The 23904-nt window shown below is 37.4% G+C and overlaps 1 long non-coding RNA gene and 1 pseudogene across 2 annotated transcripts in view; one reads left to right on the plus strand and one right to left on the minus strand.

Moving 5' to 3' along the window:
• Positions 1-13466, plus strand: LOC147873769 (uncharacterized). The gene is made up of 2 exons (XR_015535331.1): positions 1-113; positions 8853-13466. It is a non-coding gene; the product is annotated as an uncharacterized LOC147873769 (long non-coding RNA).
• Positions 6787-23904, minus strand: part of LOC110835116 (splicing factor 3B subunit 2-like) — a 21259-nt pseudogene continuing 4141 nt past the window's right edge. Inside the window, exon 4 of the transcript XR_015535316.1 lies at positions 6787-9180. The product of XR_015535316.1 is annotated as a splicing factor 3B subunit 2-like (transcript). The remainder of the gene's footprint in view (positions 9181-23904) is intronic.

Raw genomic sequence — 23904 nt, forward strand, 5'->3', positions numbered from 1 at the left:
TGATAACACGTTTCGTATAATCACACCGCACACTGGTAGAATCTTGGATCTCCTACACCACAGATTAAAACATGGTGAATTTTCTGCTGGCTGCATTTGCGGAAACACGATTCGTAAGGACCCAAATTCTTAACTGGCATTCTAACCGTTCGTATAATAGAAGTTAACAGGAAAGTCCGAAGGACAATAAAAACAAATAGCCACCTCAATAATAATCTGTCACAGTTGCAACGCTTTATTATAATGGAAACCACCTATACCACAAAAATCTGTATTCTCTTGCAACATAAAACACTCTCAGCAAAATTCTGCCAAATACGACCGCTATTCACAGAAAACCAAAGATTAACCAAACTTACCACTGGCATCAACAACAAAACTTTACTATAGCTAAGTAGTTGTCAGCCCTTGGGTATTAAAGTGTTCTGTCATTATGACTGATGAGAATGTTGCCACAATGCTGGTTTTTAGCCGTATCATGTCACGCAAAGTGCCCCAAAGGGGGGAAATCTAGTAAATAGAATACTTAAAGATTGTAGCCAGCTTGATCTCTGTTGGGATTTCAACTAAAGTCTTGCAGAATGTTTCAGCTGATTTCTGTAACATGTATATTACAAGAGTCTGGCATCAAAGAATATGTCAGTACTCCACATCATCCACTTTCCAAGTGTGATATGGATCTTGGCCATGGTTCCAAGAATACCAGCTGAAGCTAAATTCTTAATCATCTCCCTCTTTACATTCTCACATGGCTAAATCAGATCCAGGATATCACAGTGTATGGAATTTAAGAAGTGACAAATCAAATACCAACTTAATAAAGCTTTTAGATGTGCCTATTTTCTTTACATGTAAACAAAGAACTTATTGGTAAAATTCCATGAGCAATTCATCCAAGTAATAGCACTAATTTTTTACATGAAAATGATAATGCTTTATTAAATAGGGACTGCATGGTTTGATCCTGATTAATTGATCACCACTAATTGAGACTTTTCTTTACATGCATGGCTCTCACTACACATATGTAACACAGAGATGTATATGCATTTGTTATCTCTCATAAATTACTGGACAGTGAACCCCCTCACCCAAAGATAATTAACATAAAAAACAATCATTACACTCTTTGAACAACATCAATATAACACATGCTGAACACTTTGTGGATACTTTTCCATCTCCAGTAAAATTATAAACAAAATACTGTGCCATTATTGCAGTGTGCCAACTGAATGATGCCAATACTGTATGTGACTTTAAATGAAGCAGCAGTTACAGAAATTTAGTTCTCTGATTGCCCAAATAATGAACAACATGGTGTGCAATGTGGGCACCAATCCTGCTTCTTATCACAAAACCTTACAGAATGAAAGTTACAACTTAGCAAACAGAAAGAAAGTCCCTTGGAACTCTCTCTCTTCTTCTGTTTCTTGACCGTTACTTCGGTCTTCCGGTGCCTAATATTTTCTTCCATTCTTCTCTATTTTCCCATCCTTCCAGAGGTAGTTTCCACTCTATCATGGTTCTTGTAATTCTATCGTTCCATCCTGGTCTCGGTCTTCCTCTCTTCCTTCTCTCTTTTGTTTGCCATTTCATAGTCCTTTTTGGTAACCTTTCCTCCTCCATCCTTTGCACGTGTCCATACCAAATCAGTTGTCTTTTCTCTATCTCCTCAATTATATCTCGGTCCACCCTCATGATTTCTCTAATCCTTTCGTTTCTCACTCTCTCTTCTGGATATTCCAGCCGCTCTTCTTAGAAAATCCATTTCCATTATTCTCAACTTATTTTTTTTGTTATTCTGAAAGTTGTCAACTTTCTGCTCCATACAGTGCCACGCTTTGTATCATCGTTTTATATATTCTCTCTTTCGTTCTTTTGTGATATTTTTGTCCCATAATATTGGGTTGAGGGCTCCTATGAGACTCCTTCCTTGTTTTATTCTTTCCTCTGTTTCAATCCCATACATCCCTTGGTCCCCTATCATCGCTCCTAGATATTTAATATTTTCTGTCCTCTTTATTACTTCTCCTGTTTCCATTATCAGTGCGTCATTAGTATTTCCTAAATTCCAATACATTGTCTTATCTAAATTTCGTGTTAATCCCCAGATTTCATATTCTTCTTTTACTTTCCTCATCATAAATTCCAGGTCTTCTCCTGTTTGTGCTATTATCACTTGGTCATCAGCGAATTGTTGTGTATACATTGTTGTATCTTCGTCCAATGGTATGCCCATTCCCTTACACCTTTTTTTCTACATTTTTAATACTTCATTTATATATATTTTGAAGAGTGTCGGTGACATGCTGCAGCCTTCTCTCAGACCTTTTGTTATCCGAAATGTTGTTGTCAATCTCTTTCCTAGTTTTACCCGTCCTTCTTGATCTTCACAGAGACGTTCTACTGCCTTTATTAATGTTTTTCTTACATTACTCATCTCTAGGGCTTCCCATAATTTATTCACTAGTACATTATCGCATGCGTTTGTTATATCGAGGAAGATCATATGTAGCTCTCTCCCCGTTTGACACTTTTTCTGCATAATCTGTGATAGACAAAATAAATTATCTATACATGACCGTCCTGTCCCAAATCCGCTTTGTTCCTCTACTTCCTGTTTTTCATATTCTTCTTCTATGAGATTTTGTATCACTCTACCATAGATTATGCTGAAGGTGTTGGTTACAGGTATTCCGCTGTAATTTCCACATACGTCTCTCTTTCCCTTCTTATATATGGGTATAATATTTGCCCTCTTCCATTCAGCTGGTATGTCCTCTTCATTTATGGTTCTTTCTATTAATTTTCTCACCATTCTCATTAATTTCAATGTTCCATTTTTTATTAGTTGGGATATTTCCAGGTCCTGGAGCTTTTCCGTTCCTCAATTTTTCCACACTTTTTTTTTATTTGTTCCAGGGTGATGTTTTCATAACCTGTTTCCTCCTTTTGAGGTTCTGTCCTATTCCCCAGGAATTGCTTTCTTTCTTCCGAGAGCAGCTGTTGTTCCCATTCTTCTGGCTCTATATTTTGTATTATAATTTTTTTCTCTACATGGTTCTTTTGGGTTGTATAAATCTTCATACTTCCGTTGTGCTTTTACCCCCAATGTACATTTCTATTTCCTGGCACTTCCGTTCCCAAATTTGTTGTTTCTGTTTTCTAATTTGCATCCGGGCCCTATTCTGTTGTATCTTATATTCTTCTTTGTCTTCTCTTTTATTAGTGTTTTGCCATTTCTCGTATAGTTTCTTTTTGTTCTCTATTTCTTCTATTAATTCCTCATTTATCCAGTAGCTTCGTTTTCTTTTGCTTTCAAACTTTTTGCCCAATGCATCTCGTGCAGCTTTATGTATACACTCTTTTATATGTTCATATATTTCTGTACATGATCCATTCTTTTCTTCTTTTAGTATGTTGTCCAGTCTGTTTTGGTACAAGTATCATATACTGGGTTGTATCAGTCCTTGTAGATTGTACCTTCTTTCTTCCTGCCTTCCCTTCTCTTTATCCTCCTGTTTCCTCCTTCCCTTTGGTGGTAATACCATTTTACTTCTTACTAATAAGTGATTTGATCCACATTCTGGGCCTCTTTGCACCCTCACATCCATTATATTTATTTTAGTTTCTTGTCGTGTTATTATATAATCTATTATTGATCTCCTTCCTCTTGTTATGTCTTCCCATATATACTTATTGATATCTATGTGTTTATAAAATCCATTGTTATTTTTTAGTTTAAATTGTTGACATAACTGTATCAGTTTCTTTCCATTATTATTCCTTGTTGTTTCTCCATATTGGCCCACAACTGGATCTTCTATTCCTCTCCCCACTCTGGCATTTAGATCTCCCATTAGGATAACTTCTCTTGTATTTCCACATTCACTGATTACCTCGTCCAATTTTGAGTAGAATTTATCTATCATTTCTGGGTTGTCAATTTCGTTTGGAGCATATATTCCTATCAAATTTAATCTATATCTAAAACTTTCCAGATTAACTTTTATTAATCTTTGGTCAATGGCTTCCCAAATTTTTATGTCCTTTTGATATTTCTTCTTAATCATAATGGAAACTCCTTTACTTCCCCTCTGGTCTTTTGGTACACCACTCCATATCTGTATATATGGTCCTATTTTCTCTATTCCCGAGCCCTTCTTTTTGTTTCCGTCAATACTATTATATCCATCTGTAGTTGTTTGATGTTATTCACCACCTCCTGGATTTTATTTCCTAATCCTTGCATGTTCCATATACCTATATTCATTTTCCATTTTCGTTGTCATGTTCGTCTGCCTGGGTTCCAATTCCGAGGCTTATTTTTATTAGGCTTTTTAGCATTGTGGTTTTTCCGACGGGTGAGGAGCTGGCCCACCGCGTCAACCCCCAACCTGGAAGACCAGGTGATTTTTTTTCAGGGTGTTCTTCCCCTAGCCATTGAAGAACCAACTTCTGTCACTACAAAGCAGCAGCGTCTGGTTTTGGTCCGCCCTGGGTATTTTATTTCCCCGGTACCCTCCATTTCTGGTGAGCCTTCCCCTATCTGCCACCTGGGGAGGCGCCCGATGGGAGACCAGGCAACTCCTCACGGGAGTCCCTTGGAACATATCTGCAATAATTTTACAAAATAAATAAACCATTCACTATGTTTAATAACGTCAAGATTTTGAACATCACAGAGTTATATTCAACAGAATATAATGCTGAGCAAAAGATGCAGAGAAACCCCAGAAGGTAAATATTTTGCAGCTGTGACGTGTCTTGACCTTACTTCTACATGTGATGCTGCATTAGCAACTGACAGGAACTCCAGGTTAGCAGTGATAAAAAGAGAGAGTGGTATTATACTCCTTTACCATATTCATGTGTGATACACTGCCAGACACAGATAAGCTCAAACAATAAGCACAAAGTGTGACAGAAAGATCATAAGAACAGTCCTTGGCGTTCAAGTTCCCTGAATAAACAGTGTGACTACGCAGAATCTTACTAATAAAGAGTTGACATTAGGACAACAAAATGTCAGTATCAAGTTTTAACAGAAGAAAAGAATGGCATCAACATTCACCTTGCAAACTTATATGGGTCTTGTGCAATAAAACAGGTATATCAAAAGGGACCATGACAACTGCTATAAGATCACTGAAACTATTTAGGATTTGAGGTTTTCATGGCAGTGAGTCTGAAGATGGCTGTCTTCTGAGTTGTTGCACCATGCACTGTTGTAGAAGTTTGCTAAGATCTCAGAAGTCCTTGCTGCCTCCATCATCATCATCCTGATACAGAAGACATTCTTCTTCATCGCTGAAACCATCCGTATCTAATAGAGAATGAAGTATTACACTGCATCATACATGAGTACTGCAAGGGAGTGAGCATCACTTTCTCTTCTGACTCAAAGCACCTTGTGACTAGACACAGTTGTCGTTTACAGTGGAAAGATAATGCAATGGCAGTTACCAAAGATCCATGCAGCAGAAATACTTACTATCATAAAGCATCAAAAACCAATTGTTACAATACAATGGATCATAAAAACAATATGGCTCTCAAACAACAGGTCAATGATTGATTCAATTTTTGCAGTGAATTAGATATTACAGAAGAGTTGGGAATTCGGCAAATATGCGTTTGGCCTTCACTGATTTTAAAAACATGTGTGATGTTGTGAACAAACAAGAAGCTGGGAAGGTATTATGGAAGGTACAGAACTAATATAGAGAATAAGGAACACTTGTGATAAATGTGAACGAGTGTTGTCAGAGACTGCAAACCTGATAATGTATGAGATAATAACAACAGAATCAAAACGGCAAGAAAGTGGAGTACCAAAAAGTATGGTATAGCAAGCCATTTACTGTTGTGCTGCGAGTGAGATTCTTTGGAGACATGTCCTGCAGAGGGTAGATCAAAGGGAAATCAGTCTATCGATGGTGATGAAGACACTGTGACTGCGTCAGGCAGAAGTGCCATGTTTCTATGGATGTTGAACCCTCAAAGGAGATACCTCAGTTCTGAGTGGACAATGACACAGGCAACAAACTGTGTGTAAAGCTCGTTCGTCTGTTACAAGTTTAGCTATTCACAAGGTAAGGAATTACATCAAAGATTCAGCCACAATGAAGAACAGTACCAAAACAAATTCAATATTTACTTGACTTCTAGACAGCCCCCTTTTTCTGGTAGATTTTGAAGAAAACTTCTCTTCCAATTAAACACTTTGATACATTTCTACTTTACAGACATTAATTCAACTTTATTATGTAATTCCCAGATAATAATTAATGAAATTATTGCTTCTATTAATATGGTAAATACAGTATTTGATTCCAGTGACAAAGAACTTTCAATTAATGAAATTTAGTATGCAGATAGTTCATAAACATACTTTTATTTTGTGTGAAATTTCTTGTTGTCTGTTTGATAACATAAATGTGCAAGCATTACATCTATTACTAGGAGGATGCTTCTGACAAGTTGGAGGCAGTGAAGTGGTATAAATTGTGCACACTCATATGATTAATGTGTAATTTCTGCTAACCTCTTTACAAAAGTGAATCTGTATAAAGCAGGTCTGAAGCAATAATATTTAATATCCACCAGATACAATTTTTTCTAGTTGCAGTATTTAGTCTTAAGAGGGTAAATGGAAGGGAGGTGGTTGCTAATTTTTGGTAAAATTTACAGTAGGTAATTCAATTATATATGGGCTTTCTGTATATTTTAAATGCTTTTGATGAACAAGTATGCAGATTATATTAAAGTAAAGACAGTTACTATATTTTTAATGCTTTATTCGTCAGGTGCAAAAATGGAAGAGTTGGCCAAAAGGTTTGTGAATGTCAAATTGTGAATTTGAGCCTCACCACAAAACAATTTAGCTAATCAGTTTTACTATTGTACAAGCTATATAATTATTCTCGCCAATTTCATTAAAATTTCAAGAGATTAGTACCAAGAGGGCAGGCTTTTCCCCCTTTATTTTATAAATCTCTATGTAAACATACCAAGTCATTACAATACATTACATATGCCAACAAAAATGCTGCTAATCACACATTCTTAGAACATAAGCAAACACCACACTAAAGAATACAATGGCATATTACACTAAAACTTAAATTCCTTATATTTCTTTGCTTGTTTATTATCCTGATGCTGTTGTCTCTGTTTTCTCTTGTTTTTTTGACAAGCAATGTGATCAGCCAACATGTCAGACAAATCCTCCTTCTGCAACTGTGACTGTTGTTCCCTGATCTGTTGCTCATAACGTACAGCCATTGCATCTGTATCAACAAGATCCAATTCTGATGGATCCAGTGCAAGTTCCACTGTGCCTGGACCTTCAGGGCTCCCTGGACCACGGCGGGTGGGGGCAATGACTCCCAATGGAGGTCCTCCAGCCTGTCATATCATATATGTGTGTGGAGCTCATCATGGCTCCACCAACACGATCTATACGTTTCTCAGGCAACACCTGGTGTTTCACTTCCTTCCATTTCACTCTCAATTTTTCGTTTCCTGAGTTCAATGATCTCTGGAGTCTCCATGCCTGCTGGAATTGAGGTGATGCCAGAGGGAGTGATCAAACCTTCTGCTGGAGTGACCAGCCCTGTTTCATCTTCCTCTTCTTCTTCACTTTCCTCCTCAGACTCTGACTCTAACTCACCCCAAATTGTACGATCCACCTCCTCTTCTTCTGGAACTGACTGATAATCTTGGCCCTGTATACCAAACACATCTCCATATAAAGGTCTTCCTGTTTCATCAACTGGTGGTTTACCCCAACCTCCAGCATGATACCCAAAAGAACAGCGGTCAGGAATGGGCGCATTGAGTCCCGGGATCTTGAGATTTGGATATGATGGAGGTGGTCCATAACGCTGCATTGCAATAAGCCAAGGAGGTGGAACTTTGTTTGCATTTGGCCCCACAGGCATCCCCAGAGCTGTTCTCAGTTCTTCACTCAAGTCGCCTGGCTTTTTCTTCTTCAGGCGAATCTCAAATTCCTTGCCTTCATAATAAAGATCGCCATGTATTGACATACGTGGCTTTGTCTGCCATTTGAAAACTGCATCATGGAGTTTCTGATAATCAATATCAATCTTCCCTAGCTTGGGCCTAGCCCGTTCCCTCATTTTTGCTTTCAAAGTCCGTTGATCCTCTTTTTCTTGCAATGCTGCTCTCATTTCCATAATACCAGTCTTTTTTATAAAATCTGGCAAGTCAAAAGGAGGCTTCTCAATACCACGTTTCCCTTGCAAGTACTTTCTTTTAAAACACCAATGACGTGACACTGGAACTGTATTGCGGTGGGCTTTAAGTTGTACCAGCAATTTGGGATCCCTGGCTGTCACATCATGCATTTCAACTACATCAGGGAGATTTACAAGCTGCTTTAATTCAGCAACACTCAAACGTGTAAGTTTCTTCAGTTTTCTCTTTCATAACTTCTTTCTTCTCTTCTTCCTCTTCATATTCATCTTCCAACTTTGGAACTTTTATTAGGTTCGGTTCTCTAACAGGTTCCTTCTGCAACTGATCCTTACTTGGGTCCTCAGACTTTTCAGGTTCTGAGATTTGGAATGTTTCAAAAATAAGAGCAATCTGACGATACATAGGATCCAATTCATTCAAACCCAAAGTTTCTTGAATATACACAATTTCAACATAAAGTTCTTTCTCTCCAGTCTCTTCATCTGGTTCCTTCTTTTCCTCTGCCTTCTGCTTCTGTATCCACTGTTGGTGATTTTTTGAAAGTTTCTTCCTTTTCTTTTTATGTTTCATCTTGCTCTGTCTTTGTTCCTGCTCTGATTGCTGAGTGGATTTTTGTCTTCTTCTAGGTTGTTGTTGATCTTCTTCACCTTCATCCTCTACCTCATCTACGAGCCCACTTCGAGTGATGACTGGAGCAGGTGGAGCCTCTGGAATATTTTCTGGTTGCACACCAACTTCTTTCACACGTTCAGTTTTGAAGGCAAGTGCTGGCTCTAAAGCAATAGGAAGTTTTACTTCCTCCACTTCTACTGGTGGGTCAACCTTCAGAGACAACAGTGATGGAAGTTTCCCATTAGAATCTACACCAGGAGGGCCCATACCAAGAGGTTCCATTCCTGGTGGAGGGGGCATGGCTACTGAAGGAGGTGGTTGTGCGGAACTGCTTGTGGTGAACTGCAAATCGAGAAAACAATGGATAAACAACGTCCACAAAGATGACTAACCCCTAAAATCTGCGAATTCTACTATTATTAAACTATGATATTATTAGCGGCATAAAATAACTGTAATACATACTAAACTTAATAAATTGTTTAAAATTTGTATTGCTCTACCTTCCGCACAGAGAAATTATCACACACAAATTTTTATATGTAGTCAACTATTTATTCAGAGGTACCAACAACTCCATAGATAACCTAATGATTGTGTAAGACTTGAGGTTCTCACAGTGGTGAGTATGAAGATTTCCGTCTTCTGGGTTGTTGCGCTGTGTGAATATTCATCGCCCTGATGACGGAGGCAGTATGACCTCTGAAACGTTGGTTAACATCGACCAGACTAAACAGTGCAGCAACCCAGAAGACGGAAATCTTTATACTCACTGCTGTGAGAACCTCAAATCTGAAATTAAATTGTACACAAGTGTTCACACTGTCTATATTACTTACTAAATCACACAAGTACACTTCTTCACCTCGTCTTTGCCGATGTGTGCAGTTACAATATATTTTATCAAATTTGTTAGAAATATTGATAGTTATCGAATTTGGTACAATTTCCAATATAAAAGCCGAATTGTGGCTGAGCAGTTTGCCACCGACTTACCTGATGTCCAAAAGGGAAGAGCCAAGAAGAATCTGCACACAAGACTAAAACCCTCGGCTCTCCTAAACCAGGGGTACCTGCAGCACATCCTTGCTTTTGATTGGATCCCCTAATAGCTTTTGTAACAAAGGGGTCTCAAAGGCCATGGGTCAACCCCATTATTACAGGTAGTGTCCTTAGACTTTGCCTTACCTTAAGGTTTAACAAAAGAGCACTTTTAGGTTGTATGCAGTGCCATCTGACCTGTCTCATCTTAAAATTTAACAATAAGGCTTAGCTCTTAAGTGAAATGCTACACAAAGGTAGTAGTGTCATAGCATTACTAGGCAACTGAACAAAAGAGGCCTTCCCTTAAGGTAGCTTCTTTTGTCTTCACCAACAGAGGTGCTATGGGGGCATGTTTTCAATAACATGTCACTAATAGATCAACTAACTTATGAATAAGATACATTAAACTAATATCAAGTAAATAAAACCTTATTGGCTGAGGGTTGGGACTACTACAAGTTTGTAGCTTAAGTGCCTCATGTTTGTGTTGAAACCAATTATATATTTATGATCACAGTCTATACACAAACGTATTTAAAATGTTGTTATTAAAATTTATATAACACTATAACATCTGTAGTATAAAATATTACAATAAGTTATATTATGTTATATTATGGCGCTTTTATCGTAGTATGATGTTACATTTATTATGGCGCTTATTATTAATTGTACGACATGTTTCGATGTTTTATGACATCATCTTCAGGCTTTATATCGTCATTTTTATCATTTTAAAACTATTATATATTTTGATGTATTATATGATCGAAAATTGCTGCTGTTAAAGTTGTCTAACATTATTTGATTCATTTTCTGCAGTGAGCATATGCCACATTATGATGCGAGTGTGGAGAGAAAAAAATGCTTCCAGTCACATAATCTGAATTTTTGCCCAAGTTGTCTAATTATATGTGATTTTCCTGAATTTTGTTCGTGTAAAGACCACATCATATAGTGCAAGCACATACGTAATGCAGGCTCTAAGAAATCCTAATGAAGTCTAGTAGATCTAATTCAAGCGTGAGCTACTTGTAGATTGCCACAGTATCTTGAATGGGTGAATCACTTTTGTCAGCTGTTAAATATACTTGAGGTTAACTATGATTCAGACTGAAAGTTTTTAGAACCTAGGCCTAGTTAATTTGAGATTCAGAGTGCTATTGAAATTCTGAAAATGTATAAATTGCAGGTATTGATCAAAGTCTGGCAGAACTGATACAATCAGGAGGTAATACATACATTCTGAGATCCACAAAGTTATAAATTTCGGGAGTTAGGAATAATTGCCAGAGCAGTGGATCAAATCTGTCTTTATACCCAGTAGGATTTGAGGGTTTTATGACAGCAGGAATGAAGATGGCTGTCTTCCGGGTTGAGTGCCACGTATTCTGGTAGATGTGCACTGATATTTGAGAGGTGGATCTTATTGACCACAGTTAACAGTTTTAAGGAATAAGTAAACTTGCAGTCTTCTTCTAGTGTAAATATTGCAGTTCTGTAATTTTTTGTTCTGGCATGTTGTTAGGAAAGAGCATCCTAAATTAATCACAAAATTGTATTTGTGGTTTGTACAGGACCGCTAGACTGCGATGGTGGTCTAGCGGTAAGAACACTAGCCTTGTAAGCCTGGGGTCCTGGGTTCAATTCCCGGTGGTGCTCAAATTTATAACTTGTGTTGGGCAAGGCTGTGGTCTAGGCATCACGGAGTTTTCCTCCGGGGCTTACCTGGTTTCTCCGTGGCATCCCAACAATTACTCCACTCACACACACAGAAGAAGGCAATGGCAAACCACTTCTGATCATCTCTGCCAAAAATGTATATATGTATGAGCAGATCCCTGACAACCTGAAAAGGTTGGAAGGATCCTGTTCATAATATATGGACCTGTCGTCAGACAGAACACTACAAATAAAACAGGACAGAAGGCCTAAATATGCCAGTGTGCCATTATTACAATAAGGGTATTTGCTTAAGTATCTGCCTTCACCACTGATTTTGAAGATAAAACATACATTTTCAATTTCTTTAAACCAGTAATGCCTAGTGTCATAGTGATTCCTCTAATTTTTATGAGATGGCTTTCTGAGCCTTTGTGAGAATAAACATAATTTCAGTTATTCAGTTCTTGAATTTTTTAATAATTATTTCTTGTTAAAATTCTAGTTGGCTGAGGTGTGATTATTCGTTTATAGTCGATTGAAAAAGGAACACCCATGTACCTTCTTTTTTTTTGGACAGGATTTTGTTTACTTTTATGTATTCTTGGCATCTTGTATATTGTATTCACCTGTTTACTGCATGAAGGTGCATATTGTCATGGTGTTATCACAGAATTTTGACTTTTTGTGTATTTTGATTCAAGATAATATGGAAAAGTTTGAACTACCTGCTACTGTAAAACTGTGCACAGAAGTGTGGTCACCAGACATGGGACTAGTTACAGCTGCATTCAGAGGAGGAAGGATATACAAGACAGATATCAGAACGAGATAAATCTCATGTATGCCCCATGATCTTGGAACTGACTTAATTACAGGATTTTATGTATAATTCATTCAGAAGCATTTTTCATGAGTATTTAGTTGAACATGCCCAAAGAAGTTGAAGCTTTTTGCAGACTGTAGTCCTATATTTAGTCTTACATCAGGTTTTTAGTATATCTGTAGAAGTATTTTTTATCCCATATTTATGTAATTTCTTTCACATGAATCTCTCCTGATATCAAAGGTTTGGGTGTTATATTGTTTTTTTGTACATCTTGAAGCTAGTACCAGTATTTTTGAGATAAAGTTTTGTATAAAATGGCTTTGCCCATGTCACCCAAATATTTGTTATTGTGAATGTAATGTTTTCTGTTATTAAGTAGGATTCAAGGTTCTCACAGTGGTGAGTATGAAAATGGGTTTATTCTGGGTGGTAGTGCCATGTAGAAGTTTACCATTTCAGAAGCCCTCGATGCCTCCTCCAGGACATATCCTCTCTTGACTCCCAGAAGACTACACTGTACTACAACCTAGAAGACAGCCCTCTTCTGTTATCCAAGAATTGAGACTGGAGTGAAAGTTGTAGGTTGAAATGCTGCTTGCTCAGAATAAAGGGCCAGGTGAATTTGTATAGTTTCCTGAATTGCTCATGCGGTGCATGAAATGGGAAAATGTTTCTGTGGTGTAGGTAAGCACTAGTCTAATAGTGTTCCCAAAGGAATGATATTTAAACCTAGCCAGATTAATATGGCTTTGTTTAAATTATACTGCACTAACATCACAATTATCTCATAGGTTGCATTAGAATATACTAATTAAGTGATTATCTATTTTTGTATGTACTTTATTTTGTTTGGTTTATACAAAGGTAACTTAGCTGATGATATGTCTGAAATTAACATTGTACATCTCTGTAATAAGTGCGGTGTATATACAAGAAATGACATGTTATAACAATTTATGTGTGTAATTTTTGGGGGCTAAAATGTTTTCAAAGCTCAGCTGTACATTGTGTTGACTACATGTTTTTGCCAAGTTTACTTGTAAAATGCAATGATGTTTCAACATATATGGAATAATGAGATGATTTCACTTCACTATGTTCACTTAGATCTCTCTCTCTTACATTCTTGTTAAATTTACCGTTCATTATATTCTAGGCATATCGTTCAAATTGAAATTGTCGTGTTGAAGTACTGCAGTGGGGGACACTTCAGAGCTTGGCTGTGAGTGATATTTATATTTTATAAGAATGTATCTGTTATGTACCCGACATGGGAGAACAGTTTAAGTACAGTGTGGGTTCGAATAACGTTGGTCGAACGGGTTTTGGTTGTTTGGTTATTCGTCGCCGATGGAATAAGTATTGCTGAGAGTTGACTCGTACAAGGTTTTATTACTAGTAAATAGTAAATACATTAGGTTGCTGCGTAAGGCTCTCGCAGTGGCCGACTCTGACTGAAGTGCCGTCGTGAAGACTGACTCGTAACAGATCAAAAAGCGTTTGGTAATGCTCTTGCTGGTGTATATATTGGTCAGCAAGGGCGTATCCCGGGTACAATATGTGAACTTCGAACTCTGTACCGATAGGAACGTTCTAGAAGGTTTTAAAGTTTTTGTGAGTCTGTCCTCTGTCTGACACTTGCCTCACTCCCGGACTTTAGCTGATGCTTATTTTGATATGATTGTGGGGTGACAGTGTCAAAGTGTCAGCGTTTCCTTTAAAACAACCCAATTTCAGGCGGGAATAGCATCAATGAAAGTCCGAGTTACAAAACAGTGTTCACATACAAGGCTTAATTAAATTTCTTATGCTGCAACTAGCAACTATTCCGATATACCAATATTATATTACTATACATATACAACAGTTGGTCTCAGTTTTTACTTGTAATGGGATATTTAGAGCAGGGGTTCTCAACCTTTCAGAACGTGGGGCAACATTTTCCTATTTGTAATGGCTCTTATGAAATATGCCAATTTATTGAAACTGCTGTCTGGTAGTGTGTGTGTATCCATAATACAACAAAAAATCTTTGCTTGAAATTGTATTATGCTTGAGACAAGGGCTTGAGCACTGCTGCGTGTAATGTATTGATTGTGTGCAATGGACAGACGTGCCAGGTGCAGGAAGTTTCGAGAGCAAATCAAAAGACGTTGAATCGAGTGAAGCCTCAACTTCAACAGATTGTGAATGAGACAGAGCTGGCAGATAGACAGGTTAGGACGAAGTTTGACACGGACCTGCAGGATTATGTGAGTATAATGACCTTCCCAGTACACATCCTATATATTCTGTAAGTACTGTAATATTTTTATTGCCCTTGTTTCTCGTTTCTTTTAATAGCATAGTGGAATTATTGTAACCTGATTTTGATTGACAGTTCCCTAGTTTACCTTCCAACGATAGTAACACGAAGTCGTCATTTGATTTGGAATTCCTTTGTTTTTTAACTTTTCAATAAGGCCTGTCTAGTTAGAATCCACATAGATTGGCAAGAATCACTTTGGTAATGGTTGAAAAACTATCACTAATATCACATTTGAAGTTCTCATGGGAATTAAGATAATGTAGGTCCTGTGGGTTGTAAATCTTTGTGGACATTATGACTGATAGTCGCGGTATGTTTATCCAAGAGTTTGTTATCTGACTACAAGTTCAAGCACTGTTGACACAGAAGACCAGTATCAACATTGCCATGAATAATTGTTAAGAAAGTTACTGTCTTATATTATGGAGTAATTGTATGCTGCCATAATGAATTAATAATGTCTGTATTCTGAAATTTAAGTTTGATAATGAATTCCTTCTATTTGCCACAAAGACATGTCCATTTGAAGGCATTTAAGTAATATCTGGACCCTTTTTTCAACTCTGAAATTGATATTCCAGTTTTGTTGAGTTATTTATGTGCATTGCATGTGAGAAGCTTAATATTGTTTGATGTTGTGCTAGATTCTAGATGTGCTTTCACATTAAATGTTAGCAGTAATTTATTATTTTAATAGAATAATCATCATGCAAAATAGAACTCTGTCAGAAGTAGTATGTGTGTGTGTGTGTTCAAGTCTGGGTACGTAACCTGTCTCTGGTAGGGCAATTCCTGTTTATTACCTTATTCAGTTATCATATGTTGTAGTATCAGAAAAGTATGTTGATTTTGGGTAGGTATTCTGTATTCAACTGATTTTATGCATTTGAAATGGTGTGGGGAATATGGGAAAAATGAATTTTGAAAAGGATGCTGTGTTAATGTCGGAGAATTTAAATATGTGTGTATATGTATATCTGAGTGTGGAGGAGATACAGTCCACAGTTGACGAGAAAAACCCTGCTGGAGGAAGTCGTTTCTGGTGGGGTGTGGGGGGAATATTTATGCCTGGTGGACTAGAGGACTGCTATTGGTAGGAAGTGTGATATGCCAGAGTTTTATGCTACTAAACACAGTCTGAAACCATCAAGCAGTTTAGAATAGCATGTATCGAGTTCGTCTGTACTCTGTTAAGTGGGTGTTGTGATAATATTCTATATTCGATCACAGATGATATAAAGATGTCAAATGTGCGTAAACAGGGGAAATCTATTCACAGGGAAGTGCAGGATGTAATATCCAGCGTAATGAAACTGTGTGATGAGGAAGCCTGACGGAATAAGCTAAAAATTTCCCTTGACCCGTGCAACAGACAGGGCAGCCAGATACGCTGGGCTAACACATCATGAAGGTGCTTAGAGAATGAGGAGCAAAGGCTCCATACATTTCTAGAACTTCGCATTAAAAGTGGAGATAAATGGTTTGCTTCACAAACTCGTTTCTTTTATCCCAGGAGGAATAGCACCAGTATCCATTTCACAGGAGGCTGTGTGTTAACATAGCTGGTCTCGATAATATTACAAAGAGAAAAATTGTTTTCTCTGAGAGAAAATTTAACCCTGGCTATTCAGCCCACAGCCAGTCACACTATCAAATGTATTTTTGAAACAAATGTTGAATTAAGCCCGATGACACTGCATTCTTGGTAATCTATGAGGATTCTAACTTGACATGCTTTCTTAAAAAGTAATAAAACAAAGTAACCAAATGAAGACTTCTTGTTACAATTAGTGGAAGGTAAACTAGGGTACTCTCAATCAAAATTAGGTTACATTAATGCCACCATGCTATTAAAAGAAACGAGAAACAAGGGCAATGAAAATATTACATTACTTACAGGATGTAAAAAAAAAGTGTACTAGGAAGGTCATTATACTCGCATGATCACACAAATTGCACTTGAGTTCCTGCATACACTGTTCACGGCTTGGCCCAATTAGCGTCAGCTTGCTCTGAATCTGAAACATACATACATGTTTCATTACATTCCATGGATACATAAGACAGTTAGATGACAATAGGATGTGGGAAAATTCATGATAATAATAACACAATATATATTATAAAGTACAATTCATACTAATATAAATTTCACATAATACAAACAAATGGTTCACCTAAAGAAATGATAAGTTACAAATACGATGGGCGTATACAAATGATTTAGACTAAGCTGAATTATGTGATCCTTGATGGTGGTGGCTCCCAGGTTACACTTCGGCCCATTCCACATATTCTCCCTGGAGGTTGACGCACCGTTGCCATCTCTCTGGCAACTTCTGTATTGTCTCACGAAACCATTGTTTGGGGGTGTCTTGTACCCACTCCCTGACAGCATCATGTAAGGAGTCACTATCGGGGAATCAGTGACCACGCATGTGGTTTCTTCATCTCCGACACTATTTGAATCATTTGCGGAGTTCTTGATGTTCTGAGACGACCACTGCCGGATCCCTTTATCACCGTTTCATTGCCACATGCGAAGCCTGTCACCCAATTGAACACAGTTGCACGTGCAGGAGCATCAGCACCTTACACAGCCACTAAATGCATGTAAATATTCACGGCATTCTGCCCTCCTACCATGCGGTCCATCTCTGCCCATGGCAGTCGCTCTCCATCGCTTGTCAGACTGGTTACTGTCCTGTGGGACTAAATGACGCTGCCCGCGGCCCTTCCCACGACGGTATGGCACCATCTCTCGGCCAAATGACCTTCAGGGTCAGCACTCGGATTACACCAAGGCAGCGGACTGCTACCACCTGCCGGGTCGAAATCGTAGCTCCAGTCTAAATCATTTGTATACACCCCTCGTAGATCTACCCATTGCACACAGAAGAAAATTTATCACTCATTTGTAAACAACATAAATTCATTAACAGAGTAAGAGGAGTGTGTAATTAAGCATCTTTTTAATGCTACCTTAAATTGCTCCTTCTTATTTACAAGACAGGTGAGACTTGATGGTAGACTGTTGAAAATTTTGATTCCTGCACAATATGCACTTTTCTGACAGCATGAGAGGTTGGCAATTAGTCTATGAAGCTGATTTTTATTCCTTGTGTTGACATTGTGTACAGCAGAATTAGTTTGAAAGAGTTCTTACTTATTTACAATAAAGTTCACTAAAGAGAATATGTATTCACATGGAAGAGCTAAGATCTCTAACCTCTTAAATAGATTTCTCCATGAATTTCTTTGTTAATCAAATAATTTTCTTTTTTAAAGTGAATATCTTTTTACTGATTGATGAATTACCCCCAAAATTATTCCATACTACATTATAGCATGAAAATAGGCAAAATATACTGATCTCAGCGTGTCAGTATTGCTGACATGCAACAGAGATCTAACTGAGAACCTATCAGTTTATCGATATGATTTGTCCAAGTTAGGTGATTATCAATTTGCAAACCCAAGAATTTTATATTTATTGACTCTTGTATATACTTCCCATTATAATCAATACTCAAGGCATATGGTGGTGAGTTATTTGTTATACATTTTACAATGTTCAGTTTTAGCCCAGATCAAAAACAGTCCTTCTGCTAAATGTCATCTGCAGCGACTTGGACATATGAGAGACGAAAATTGTCACACTTCTTCACATTCTATAATAGTATGATTTACTTAATGGATTTAAATTATTTTTACAAATATGCTAATATATTTAGTTGCGAGTTTCTTGCGTATTAACGTCCTCCGTATTAGTGCATTTTATATTCTGCTTGTTTTACCTTTTATGTTTTTATTGTGTTCGTGTGCTCATCTCTGTGCTTTATCTGTAATCGGCCTTCTGGCTGTTGATACACCACACTAATAATAAAGAATTGTATTGAATATTCGTTTTATCTAGATTTAGGGCCAGCTTGTTGGCAGTAAACCATTTACTCATCTGAGACAAAACTATGTTTGATGCTGAACAGAAATCATCAATATTTTTATTACAAATTATGACACTTGTGTCATCAGCAAATATTATGGGTTCTGTTAAAGTATTTATTGATATTATTGTGGAGGAAGGTCATTTATGTACATTATAAAAAGCAAGGGCCCTAAAATTGACCCTTGGGGAACTCCATGTTTTATTGCTCCCCAGTTTGAGAAAATTTTTTTTTAGTTATTTTTACTTTTGACATTTTGTTTTCTATCTGTTAAATCATTGTGCTGCCATTCCTTTAAGCCATAAAAATGTAATTTATCCAACAAAATTTCAGGATTTACAGTCAAAAGCTTTTGCTAAATCACAGAAAATTCCTCCAACATGCATTTTTTGTTTAATAAATTTTAGCACATTGTCTGTTAGTTTGAATGCTGCATCTTCAGTGGATACACCTTTCCAGAAGCCAAACTGTTCAGGGCCTTGCATATGATAACTTAATCTATTGTACAAAATCTTCTCAAGTATAGGCCGTTCGGTGGGACATGAGCTATGGCCTTGAGATGTGCAGTGTATCTGCAACTCGAACAGTGGGTGGGGTGAACTCAGAGCTCAGTTACAAGGCAGACTCGACCAAGTTCACTTCGCGTGGTAAATTCCATTTCAATAACATTGACCCATTTATAATAGACCTGTCATATTCATTGCTGATGTTTCTACTCAGCACGAAAAGAATGCAAAGCGTGGGCAGAGGTGTAAAGAAAATAGGGGGACTTAGAGTAATACACAGCAAAAGTAGAGAAATGGTGATAATTGTTTACAGTTGTATGAAGAAAGAAGCTGACAGCGGCAAAGTGATTAACGTTAATCAAATACAAAATCGTGCTTCTGAAGCTACTGGTGTGTCCATAAGTACTCTGAAACGCATTCTGAAAGAGTACGAACATAATAAACGAGTGGGAAAAGAATTCAGCACACCTCACAAGAAACGGCCAAGAAGGAAAATTGAAACTGATGTAGATGATTTTGACAAGTGTGTAATTCGAAGGACGATTAACGAATTTCACACTACACAAGGGAGCGTCCTACTTTAAAATCGTTGGCAGTAATTAAAAAAAAGATTAACTTCAGTGGCAGGAAGTGGGCTGTTTGGAAAATAATTAAAGATTCAGGCTTCAGGAGGAGGAAATCGAAAAGTAATAGAAAAGTTCTCATCGAAAAGGATGATATTCGTGCAGCTAGACTGTCTTATTTGAGAAATATAAGTCGTTACAGAAATGAGACGACAATGAAACCAACAGTTGTAGCAGTAGTGAGGAAGAGAAGAGGGAGGAAGAAGATGCAGAAGAAGATGATGGGGAATTAAGTGGAATTGAAGCTTTGTAAGTTGTTCGTCAGCCGCTGTAAGTAATTCAATCTGCACTGATATTTTTGTGTTCAGTAGTACAGAGAAATCTGTTCCCCTACTCGCCCCACTATCGCTAGCAGACAGCGTCAGTACCCTCCCTCACGCGCATTTGAAAGCTCATGTCTCAGCGAACGACTTATACTTCAGAAAGACTAATTAAAAGTTAAATTGGCCTGTAATCTGTCATTCTAGTTTTGTCACTTTTCTTGTACAGCGGTCGTACTACTGATATTTTAAGGCGGTCCGGGAAAATGCCTCTGATTACAAATGTGGGTTAATGGATGACCAATTAAAGCTGAACAAGCTTTCGAAATTTTACTTGTTATTGCATCATAACCTGATGAGTTTTTAGGTTTGAGGGACTGCATTACACTTTTCACCTCAGTTTCAGTGGTTGGAAAGATATTAAGACCAGAAAATCTTACAGGAAATGCAGCTTTTAAAAATGTTCCTAATGTACATAAAGAGACTCCTTTTATGCTTGCAAGATACTTTTATACCTTGCGTAATCCAGTCATTCTTTATTTTGCCTACACTTTCATATGTAATAGGAAAACTAGCTTCAAAAATGTTTAGAAGAAAACACAAATGAGTTAAACATTTTGTTGGTATCATTGACTTCATAACAGATTCCCATGATTCATTCTTCAGAAGAAGCTGAAACTGCACGACTGTTTCATTATTTAATTTTCCATTCCTCAGCTTCAAAGGTATTGAGTTACAGTGAAACCTCGATGCATCGTTTTCAGCGGGGGTGGGAAATAAAAACGATGAATGCGGGAAAGCATTAAAAATTTAAAAAACAAACAATGTTTCTCTTTCAAAGTTACTTCTTTTTACCAAAAAAGTCTTTAATGGACAACTGGTTTGTTGAAACTTTACGTTTTAGACCAAACAGAGAACTTTCCACGTTCAAAATGTTTTCTTCATCACGTTCACTAATATTAAGCGCATAAAAGAAAGACTTCACTTTCGCCAATGCAGCGTGTGCTTCGGCAAAACTCGGCAAAGCTTCGGGCTCGCATTCGTCGTCTTCCTCACCGCTCCCCCCCGCTTCGCGAACAATAACAGGAAGAATGGAAATAATATTACTGCCGAACTCAACGAAACGTAGCTGTAGAAGACCCTGAACCGCCGGAAACGAGATGAACCAGAAGAATGAAAGTGCGGCCAGCCTTTCCTTTGTACTTGTAATAAAAGCATTTGTGAAGAAATTCACACTGCACATGCCATCTGGCATCGCTGGAACGAAATATGAGTGCACCCTAATTAAAATTGTAAAATTTCTGACAATGCACGCCGCCATTCTCTCCAACTATCACCCCTGCACCGCTGACCCTCATTCCAAAAGAATGTGCTGGTTGGGCGACATAACAGGTTACCGCTACTGTGTATTCCAAAAACATTATGCGTCTTTCGGTATTAATTTATCTCTAAACCCAGCATTTTAAATTCTCAGAAACGATCATTGCGGGAAAATTGTGGGCCGGGAATAAGATTTTTGAACGATCGATGCGATAAAACGATAGTTCGAGGAACGATAGAAGCGGGAAAATGTAACATTATTTTATATGGGATGTATTCGGGACCGAACAAAACGGACGATGCATCCGGGAAAACGATAGTTCCGGGAACGATGGATAGAGGTTTCACTGTAGTAGCTCCAGCAATGTCATTTATTAATCATACAGTACTGGGCATCATAGTCTGATAGACGATTTATTATGGGAGCAGTAGAAGTTGAGCGAAGTGTTATAGTATCGACAAAAATATTATCAATTGCTGTTCTTGGGTCATTTTGAATTTTTGTTGCAAAGTTTACAGGATGTATCAAATTATATGAGACTCCAGCTGATTCATCTTCTCTTGCATTCCTGTCCGAACACGCTGCGCCTGCTCCTCCTGTCCACTGCACACACGCAATACATAACACGCAGCAGTGCTCACCCCCTTGCCTCAAGCATAATGGAACTTTGCAAAAGTTTTGTGTTGTTGCAGTCATTTAAAATTATGGACAAATTCATTTAGCATTATCTAACTCAAATCCTATACACTTCCTTGCACAATGAATCTCTTACAACATGAGTGTGATATTCTGGTAATCTCTGACATTAACACAGCATCCTTTTCAAAATTCATTTTTCCCATATTCCCCACACCATTTCAAATGCATAAAATCAGTTGAATACAGAATACCTACCCAAAATCAACATACTTTTCTGATACTACAACATATGATAACTGAATAAGGTAATAAACAGGAATTGCCCTACCAGAGACCGGTTACGTACCCAGACTTGAACACACACACATACTACTTCTGACAGAGTTCTATTTTGCATGATGATTATTCTATTAAAATAATAAATTACTGCTAACATTTAATGTGAAAGCACATCTAGAATCTAGCACAACATCAAACAATATTAAGCTTCTCACATGCAATGCACATAAATAACTCAACAAAACTGGAATGATATCAATTTCAGAGTTGAGAAAAGTGTCCAGATATTACTTAAATGCCTTCAAATGGACAAGTCTTTGTGGCATAGAGAAGGAATTAATTATCAAACTTAAATTCCAGAATACAGACATTATTAATTCATTATGGCAGCATACAATTACTCCATAATATAAGACAGTAACTTTCTTAACAATTATTCATGGCAATGTTGATACTGGTCTTCTGTGTCAACAGTGCTTGAACTTGTAGTCAGATAACAAACTCTTGGATAAACATATGGAGACTATCAGTCATAATGTCCACAAAGATTTACAACCCACAGGACCTACATTATCTTAATTCCCATGAAAACTTCAAATGTGATATTAGTGATAGTTTTTCAACACATACCAAAGTCATTCTTGCCAATCTATGTGGATTCTAACAAGACAGGCATTATTGAAAAGTTAAAAAACAAAGGAATTCCAAATCAAATGACGACTTCGTGTTACTATCGTTGGAAGGTAAACTAGGGAACTGTCAATAAAAATCAGGTTACAATAATTCCACCATGCTATTAAAAGAAACAAGAAACAAGAAACAAGGGCAATGAAAATATTACAGTACTTACAGAATATATAGGATGTGTACTGAGAAGGTCATTTTATCAACTTCATATTTTATCTTAATAAGTATTTAATTAATGAACTGGCATGGCCCTATCAAGTGACAGATTCAGACTGAATGGCTGGAATTAAATTCCTGGCGAAGACAAGGAATCTCTTCGCTACCACGTCAAGAAAGACCAACTCTGGGGCCCACTCCTCATACCCAATGAATAGTTGGGGATCCTATCCCCGGAATAAAAGCAGCTAAGCGTGAAGCAGATCATTGATCTACAGTTGTGGCAAGTAAAATATAAATGCTGAATTATTGGTATATTTTATTTTAAAATCAAGTATTCTCCTTCATGTGAAAGATCCACAAGCATATTTAGGGGTCCAGTAAGCATCATGCGCATCCTCTAGATTGTAACAATGTGTGGACTTAGCCATACACTCCAACACAATTTCCCCAAGATCCATTTTAATATTCTTCCATCTACATCTGGTGCTTAACACATAAATGTGTCACAAAACAGGTAATTACTTACAAGCCATTGAATGTTATCTTAACTAACATGAAGTTATCACTGTGGTTAACACATCATGAAAGTGCTGAGAGAATGAGGAGCAAAGGCTCCATACATTTCTAGAACTTTGCATTAAAAGCGGAGATAAATGGTTAGCTTCACAAACTCGTTTCTTTTATCTCTGGAGGAATAGCACCAGTATCTATTTCACAGGAGGCTGTGTGTTAACATAGCTGGTCTGGATAACGTTACAAAGAGAAAAAGGGTTTTCTCAGAGAGAAAATTTAACCCTGGCTATTC

The sequence above is a fragment of the Zootermopsis nevadensis genome, unplaced genomic scaffold, assembly GCF_977971745.1.
Source record: "Zootermopsis nevadensis isolate Lab colony 2312 unplaced genomic scaffold, Znev_1.0 Znev_ptg000016l, whole genome shotgun sequence".
Taxonomy (NCBI): domain Eukaryota; kingdom Metazoa; phylum Arthropoda; class Insecta; order Blattodea; family Termopsidae; genus Zootermopsis; species Zootermopsis nevadensis.